Below are 8,816 nucleotides of genomic sequence, written 5' to 3'. Positions count from 1 at the left end.
TTGAACCAAGAGAAATCGAATCTCATACCCAGTCAAAAAATTCTTTATCTAGGCATGGTCATCGATACAGCAGCATCGAGGGTTTTTCCGTCGGATCACAGGTTGGAGAATTGTGAGTAGTGGACAGTGCGACTTCCTGTCGCAGCTGAACAGTCAGCTTGTCAGTGGCAGGTTCTTCTGGGAATTTTATCTTCTCTGGAGAAGCTGGTCCCTCATGACGACTCCATCTTTGGTCTTTGCAATGGAGACTAAGGGACTTCTGGTCTCGGATAAGATCTTCGTTAATGGTTGGACGATCGAATCTCTTGGAATGTGTTTCCTCTGGGTTCTCTGCCCTCCCCCAGCCTTCCTTCTGTTTTTTTCAGATGCCTCCTTGCAGGTTTGGGCACTCATTTAGGCAGCCTCATTACTTTGGGTGTTTGGAGTTTGCGACAAACAGCAACATACGTATCAACATGTTGGAGTTAAAGGCAGCTTTCTGGGTCTGAAGGAATTTTGGGAGAAAGTAGAGGAACATTCTGTAGTTCGCATGTCGAACAACACCACAGTGGTTGCTAATGTGAACAGGCAGGGGGACTGGTTTCGTGTCAACTTCACACGCTTTGACAGTCCAGAATCACCAGTGGGCAGTCAAATATTCAGTGAAGCTCTCAGCTAGGTATATCCCAAGCAAAAGGAATGTGGTCGCGGTCAAGCTCAGTCCCATCAGGATTAGGTCCTAGGCAAAGAGTGGGCCCTTCTTCAGGTCGTGGCGGACAGGCTTTTCCAAGTTTTGGGGAGATCTATGCTGGACCTCTTTGCAACCTGGTTCAACAAGAAACAAGAAGTTTTCTGTTCGCTGTTCCGGATCCTCTGGAGTTTAACGGAGGAAGTGTTCCTACATCCCTGGGACAACCTGGAGGCATATGCCTTTCCAACCGTTTTGTTTGATACGCCAAGTACTGAACAGGATGATGAGCTCGCAAAATCTCAGGATGACATTAGTAGCTCCTCTGTGACCGCAAGCGGAATGGTTTCTGGATCTGCTGTCATTGTTGTCAGAGGTGCCAAGGGAGATTCCCCCGCAGTGGCATCTTCTTTGTCAGCCACACATACAAAGATTCCACCAGTCGTAGAATCCCTGTCTCTTCATGGTTGGAGACTATCAAGTAACTCCGAGCAAGAGGCTTTTCTCAGAAGACAGCAGGACATATGTCCAGCAATCTCAAGAAATCTACCTCTGCCATTTACCAAGGTAAATGGGCAATCTACTGCGATTGGTGTCGTAAACAGCATTTTTCTCTACTCAAACCTCTATTCAGCGCATAGCAGAACTTTTTAGTCTTCCTCAGGATGAGAAAGGCTTGTCCATTTTTGCCATTAGAGGCTACAGGGCAGCCTTGAGTTTAGTGTTACTTCTTAGAGGTGTTGACATCTCATCCTGGGAACTCTCCTTGCTGTTTAAAGGGTTTGAGCAGTCATGTTCTCCGAGGGTACTTAAGCCTCCAACATGGGATATTTTCTTGTCCTGAGAAGTTTCACTACAGCTCCTTATGAGCCTTTACAGCGTTCATCATAGAGGAACTTGACACTCAAAACAGTTTTCCTCTTGGCCTTGGCTTCTTTGAAAGAGTGGGGGAACTTCATGGCCTGAGCTATGATGTGAAGCACACCAGGGGTTGGGGTCAGTGTCCTTCGAAATTGTACTGGAATTCATGGCTAAGACCAGAATCCCTCGGTGCAGGATGACAGGTTGCCTCCTTTTCCATTCCATCTATGGATGACTTTGTGGGTGGCAATTCTCAACAGCTCTTGTTGTGTCCCAGTCAGGTGCTATGCTTTGTCATCTTAAGAGGACACGACATCTCAGGGCAGGATGTCATAGGCTTTTTGTTAGCATTCCAAGAAAGAGGTTTCCAAGAATACAATCTCTTTTTTGTTTACGTGAAGATATCAGACTGGCGTATTTAACTCTTGATGATTTCGCCGAGTCTGTGCAGGATAAAGCACATGACGTCAGGGGGTATTGTCCCTCTCTGGCATTCAAGAAAATTGGCTGTTCATCTTAAGGATGTTACCCAACAGATCTATAGACACTTTTTCCTTGGGTTCTATGGTGGCTGCCCAACAGATCGTGTAACTCATCGTTGCCCTTAACCCTTTAACGCCGAAGGGGTATAATAAAAATCGTCTCCCGTATGCCGGCGGGATCTCAGAGTGAGCGCAGAAGCGGCAAAAATATTTTTTTCAAAAAAATCACAGCTCTCTTAGTTTTCAAGATTAAGAGTTCATTTTTGGCTCCTTTTTTGTCATTGCCTGAAGTTTAGTATGCAACCATCAGAATGAAAAAAAATATCATTATCATATATAAAAAATACGATATATGATAGCTTGAAAACAAAATTTCACATATAATTGTATTCAAATTGCACTGTGAGCAAAACGGTTAAAGCTAAAGAGTTAATTTTTTTTCGTTGTACTGTACACTAAATTTCAACTATTTTGGTATATAACACATTGTAAAACGATCAATGCAACACAACAGAAAATATTATCACAAGATAATGCATGAATTTGTAAAGCGTGGACGTAAAATATGTTTTTTTCAAAAAATTCACCATAAATTGGAATATAGTTCTAGAGACTTCAATTTGTTTCAAAATTAAGATAAATGACTGAATATTACTATACTGTAAGAGTTTTAGCTTACAATTGCAGTTTTCGACCATTTCGGACGAGTTAAAGTTGACTGAATGTCGAATTTTTTTATATATATTTTTTTTATATGCAAATATTTCAAAATGAGAAAAGCTACAACCTTCAATTATATTTTGTTGTATTCTACATGAAATTGTGCACATTTTCATGTATAAAACTCTATGAAAGCCTAATATGAAATGGAGCAAATATTACGAGAATGCGATGTACGCATTTCGGAGATTTGCGGCAGAGAATCCGCGTCGCGGGCAGGGAAGGAAAGTTTTTTTTTTTTTTTAAATTCACCATAAAATCTGAATATTGTTTGCTAGAGACTTCAAATTTGTTTACAAATGAAGATAAATGACTGAATATTACTAGACTGTAAGAGTTTAGCTTACAATTGTGTTTTTATACCATTTCGGTAGAGTCAAAGTTGACCAATCGTGTTTTTTTTTCTATTTATTGTGATTTATATGCAAATATTTAGAACATGAGAAAAGCTACAATCTTCAATTATTTTTAGTTGTATTCTACATGAAGTTGCGCACATTTTCATATATAAAACTTTATGTAATGGCTAATTTAAAATGGTGCAAACATTAACGCCAATCGGATGAAAAAATTTGTGACTTTTTTTAGGAAGAGTTACCGCGTGGAAGTAAGGAAAACATTTTTTTTTCATAAATTCACCATAAATCGAAATATTGTGCTAGAGACTTCCAATTTGTTGCAAATAAAGGTAAATGATTGAATATTACTAGAATATAAGAGTTTTAGCTTACAATTGCATTTTTCGACCATTTCAGTAGGAGGCAAAGTTGACCGAAGGTTGAAATTTTGGCTCTTATCGTTATTTATATGAAAACATTTCAAAACTGATGAAAGCTACAACCATGAGTTGTTTTGTTGTTATATTCTACATGAACTGCGCACATTTTCACATGTAACGACTAATATAAAATGGTGTAAAAAAATATGTCAATGTGACGAAAAATAATTTCTGAGATGTGCGCTGATGCTTTTTTAAGTGCGTGAAGAAAGAAATTCGCGCTTGCGCGCCTGGCTAACGATCGTAAACGAAACAACACTTTGATCCGTGAGTTCCCAGCATCCCCAGAAGGCGCGTGATTCAAAAGTTTTTGCCCAGTAGGCCTTTAACTATTTTTCCGCGAATTTTTTAAAAAACTTTTTTCGTCAACGTGCTATAAGTCCAATCGGCATACGACAGACAATTTTAGTCGACGTTTAATACGTCCAATCGGCGTTAAAGGGTTAAACAAGTTACAAGTTAAAGCCTTTTTAGTTTAGTACAGTATGAATATAGAACTGTATATAAACAATAAAAATAAAAATGAAAAGTATATTTATGTTTGGTAAATAAAAAGGAAAACCGTACACGACAAGCAAGGAACAGTAAATTTCTTAATCGAGGACAAACATACATATTTTAATTAAATTGGCTGACCCTCTCAGTGTCCGTCTTATCCGATATCTGGATTAATCAGGTCCAGTTTAATGAGGGTTGACTGTATTTCCATCTCTCTGTCATTCTCCTTTCTTTTTCATTTTGAAATTCTTCCCCATTGTCTGACAATATTTTAGGAGGCACTCCAAATATAGCAAACCACCCATCATATAGTGCCTTTATAATAAAGTGGAACCTCAACATACAAAAGTCCCAACTTATGAAAAATTCAAGTTACGAAAGCAAAGACGAAGATTTTTTTGCCTCTACATACAAAAAATAATTCAAGTTACGAAAGGGTGTTACTGAAAAAGTCCCGAGATTCGCCCGGACCACCAAGAAACAATTTCAAACAAAAAACTCGCGTGCCTCTAACTCTGTAGACTCGCCACCATCCTCCCTCTCTCCCATTGGATCCTGATGCTAGTCACCGCCGTAAGATCCTGTTCTCCCATTGGTCAGCATCTACCCCATCATGCTCTATGTAAAGGTGTCGTCGCCACTTCGTCGCACCAGCGTTATCGTACGCATGCGGAATTCGTTCGTTCACATATATGATTTTGTTGTTAACGTAAATTCGTGTTAGTGATTTTGCTTTGTACTTTATCGTGTTGTGTGAGAACTTAATTACGTATAGTCATGGGTCCCAAGAAAGTTGCTGAAGTTCACGGAAAGAGGGGGATGCTTTCTATGGAGACAAAGATGGAGATAATCAAGAAGTATGAAACTGGCATGTGGTTGAGTTGGTTGGTTGGTTTTTATAAAGTTTAGGTGTAACACCAAGCACTGGGGCAGCAAAGGCCATTCAGCAGTTGAGTGTGATCGCTGAGGAATGCGGCGGCCGAAAATACGTCGACGATAGGCACCATCCTTAAGCAGAAGGAAGCCATCAAAGCAGCTACACTTTCCAAGGGCGTGACTATTTTGTCCAACAAGAGGAGCCATGTGCATGATGAGATGGAAAGGCTGCTTCTTTTATGGATCAAAGACAAAGAAGTGCTATTTTCGGCAATTTGATCACCCAGGCCGAAGACGACGGAGGAGAAAGGACATCGACGCCAACCCCAGACTTCAAGGCTTCTCGTGGGTGGTTTGAAAAATTCCGGAAACGGACTGGCATCCATTCTGTGGTGTGGCATGGGAGGCTGCAAGCTTGGACATGAAAGCGGCCTTTATTAAGATGTTCGACAAGATGACGATCAACGAAGGCTACAGTTCTCAGTCTTCAATTGTGACGAGACTGGCCTTTTTTTGGGAAAAAAATACCTTGTCGAACGTACATCACGGAGGAAGAGAAGAAGCTACCGGGCATAAGCCTATGAAAGACAGGCTTACGCTTGCACTATGTTTTCAAATGCCAGTGGGATTGTAAAGTCAAGCCCATACTTTGTCCATCATTCGGAGACTCCTCGAGCCTTCAAGGCCCACAAAGTGCTAAAAGAGAAGCTTTCAGTGATGTGGAGGGCTAATGCAAAAGCCAGGGTAACGAGAGTTTTGTTCACTGAGTGGGTAAATCTGTTTTTTCGGCCCCCAACAGTGAAGAAATTCTTGGAAGTGAAACGCCTCCCTCTGAAATGTCTGCTGTTGTTGGACAATGCCCCTGGCCTCAAGGAAGATATCCTAGCCGAGTATTCTTTCATTAAGGTTCTTTATCTTCCACCTAACACCACCCCTCTCCTCCAGCCCATGGACCATCAAGTGATATCGAACTTCAAGAAGCTGTATGTGTTGAAAAGATGTTTCGACATCACCGATACCACAAACTCACCTTGCATGAATTTTGGAAGGAGCATTTCAATATCGTCTTATGCATCCAACTCATCGATCAAGCTTGGCAGTAGGTTTCGAGCGAACCTTGAATTCTTCATGAGGAAACTCTAGCCTGATGCCGTATCCGCCTCAGTCTTCGACGGATTCGACGTGGGCGAAGCTGATGCAGATTCAGAAACAGTTGACGATCCTGAAACCGTTTCACAACCAGATCTTGACGAGATCTTTGCTCTCGGCAAGTCCATGGGGCTGGTCGTCGATGAGGACGACATCAATGATCTCCTCGAGGAGCACCAAAAGGAGCTTATGACGGATGACCTGGAGTTGGAGGCCATGCAACATAACATGGTTCAAGAAGAGTTCTCTAGCAGCGCCGAGGAGGAGGAGGAGGACCCTATGACAACGGCAGAAATTAAGGATGCTCTAGCTGCTTTTCATAAACTGCAATATTTGTAGTAAAGAGACACCCTGAAAAGGCTTACATAGGTTGTATGCTTGCGCAGTTCGATGACGTTTGCCTGATTCGTTTCAGGAACATTGTGAAAAGCAGGCAAAAGCAATCTTCCATGGATAGTTATTTTTTAAAGAGGTCTTTAGTAGGAGTAAGCAAACAGGAAGATCCAAGTTATACGAAAAAACAGAAAAAAAGTTGAAACGTGGTGAAGACATTGAAATTTTGTAAAAAAAAAACAACAAAAAAAAAAAAAAAAAAAAAAAAAAAAAAAAAAAAAAAAAAAAGTAGAAAAAAAAAAACAAAAAAAATAAAAAAATGACAAAAAAAAGGCAAGTTAATTTAAGTTTTTTGTTAAGTTCAGTGTTAATGTATTCTGCCATTTGTTAATGTATTTCGTAAAGTTTAGTGTTAATGTTTTCTGCCATTTTTTAATGTGTTTCGTAAATTTAAGTGTTCATGTTTTTTGCTATTTGTCCTCCTCCTCTGTTGCCACTTTCAGAGATCGCCTCACTCGAAAGGTAAGGTCCACATTTTACTACATACGTATGTATGTACAGTATTTCTCGTACCATGTACACTAATACACTTTATTTACAGGTATGTAGTACATATTAGTAGTATATGTAGTTTAAGTTAGGTATTACATGGTCCAAATTGTTGTATTTCATTGTTTATTGGTCAATTTTAGGTTTATTTTAAAATTTACTGGGGTGTTTTTATAGGGCTTAGAACGAATTAGGCAATTTACATGTAAAATGTGTTCAATTTATGAAAAAATCAGGTTACGAGGGCCGCTTCGGAACGGATTAATTTCGTATCCAGAGGCACTACTGTAGTTTCTGGTTTCTTATCTTTTATCCAAAACCCTGACAATACCTTGTTGCCATATCTACCATTACTAAGAACCTTCTCTCTTCTATATCTCTCACATCCATTGCTAAACTTCATTAAATGTTTTACTCCGGAAAATCCTACTATTGATTTAGCTGGGTTTCTTTTGTATCTTTTACATACCTCACAATCAAGTCTGTTAGTAACTATTTTATTTCCTCACTCTTTCTCTTTCTAACAATCACTCCACTGTGCTTCTTCTGTTAGCTTCAATATTTTAGCTACACTTTCTTGACCAACTGTGGATGTAACTTCATCACTGCACCTTTAATTTCCCTTGCCAATCCTCCAGTAATAATTCTTCTTCTACCTTCCTCCTCAAAATTGGTATTCATAAGTGACCTTGTTTGTCTGTTTTTCTCTTAACTTTAGTAACCGACATTTCCCCTAATACTTCTATTGTAAACCAATTTTCTTTTAAATTTATGGTCACAACACCCATTCTACTCATGTTTTCTTACCTATTAACTGCAGTACTTCACCCTGCAAAATTTGTCTTTAAATAAAACTTTTTGTTTTCCAGTATCATTGGTATTTCCATTATTCCTTTTAATTTTGACTTGGGATGTGCCCATGTATCGGTATCAGTGAATTTCTGGCTGATACCAGCCAATACTTTTACCATTAGTATAGGAATTTAAAAAACACTTGTAGGCTTCCTAGAATGTACAGGGCAGGTGCCCAGGTTATGGCGAAGGTTCTGTTCTTGAGACGCATCATAAGCTGGAACATCATCGAAAATCATAAAAAATCCTAAGAAAACATTACTTTTAACACTTTGGTTGTACTGAAAACTATGTAAACTACATTTCTTTTTTATTGTGTTTCTCATAAAAAACCTTCAAATACAGGCAGTGCCCGGGTTACGACGGGGGTTCCATTCTTAAGACGCGTCATAAGCCGAAAATCATCGTAAGCTGGAACATCATCAAAAATCCTAAGAAAACCTTACTTTTTTAATGCTTTGGGTGCATTAAAAACTATGTAAACTGCATTCTTAAAAGCATTTTTCATAAAAAAACTTCAAATATTGATTATTTTGCATTTTTGGTGTCATATTTCTTCTACCACATCAGTGTTTGTTGTAGGCTTCGTAACCCTGGAACATGTGTGGTAACCCTGAAATAATTTCTGATGAATATAATTGAAAAAGCGTCTTAACCTCGGAACGTCATAAGCCGAACCCGTCGTAACCCGGTGACTGCCTGTATTGATTATTTGGCCTTTTTGGAGTCATACTTCTTCCGTCGGATCGGGCGTTTGTAACCCTGGAACATGCGTCATAAACCTGGAAAAAAAAATAAATTTCTAATGAATATAATTGAAAAGCATCGTTACCTCGGAACATCGTAAGCCAAAACTGCTGTAAACCAGGGTGCCGCCTGTATATATTAACAAAGAACACAAAACTATGAAGAGGCATATCACTGTATAAAGGTTCATTGTTTATCTTTTAAAAACAGATGGTATCTTAATATAGTACAGTGTATTCCACAATTTATTATTGTAATTCTAATTTGAATTAACTCTGATTGCATCTATCTCTATCGGCAATGA

The sequence above is a fragment of the Macrobrachium nipponense genome, chromosome 29 (genome assembly GCF_015104395.2).
Source record: "Macrobrachium nipponense isolate FS-2020 chromosome 29, ASM1510439v2, whole genome shotgun sequence".
Taxonomy (NCBI): Eukaryota; Metazoa; Arthropoda; class Malacostraca; order Decapoda; family Palaemonidae; genus Macrobrachium; species Macrobrachium nipponense.
The sequence above is the reverse complement of the archived record's forward strand: the minus strand, read 5'-3'. Positions refer to the sequence as shown.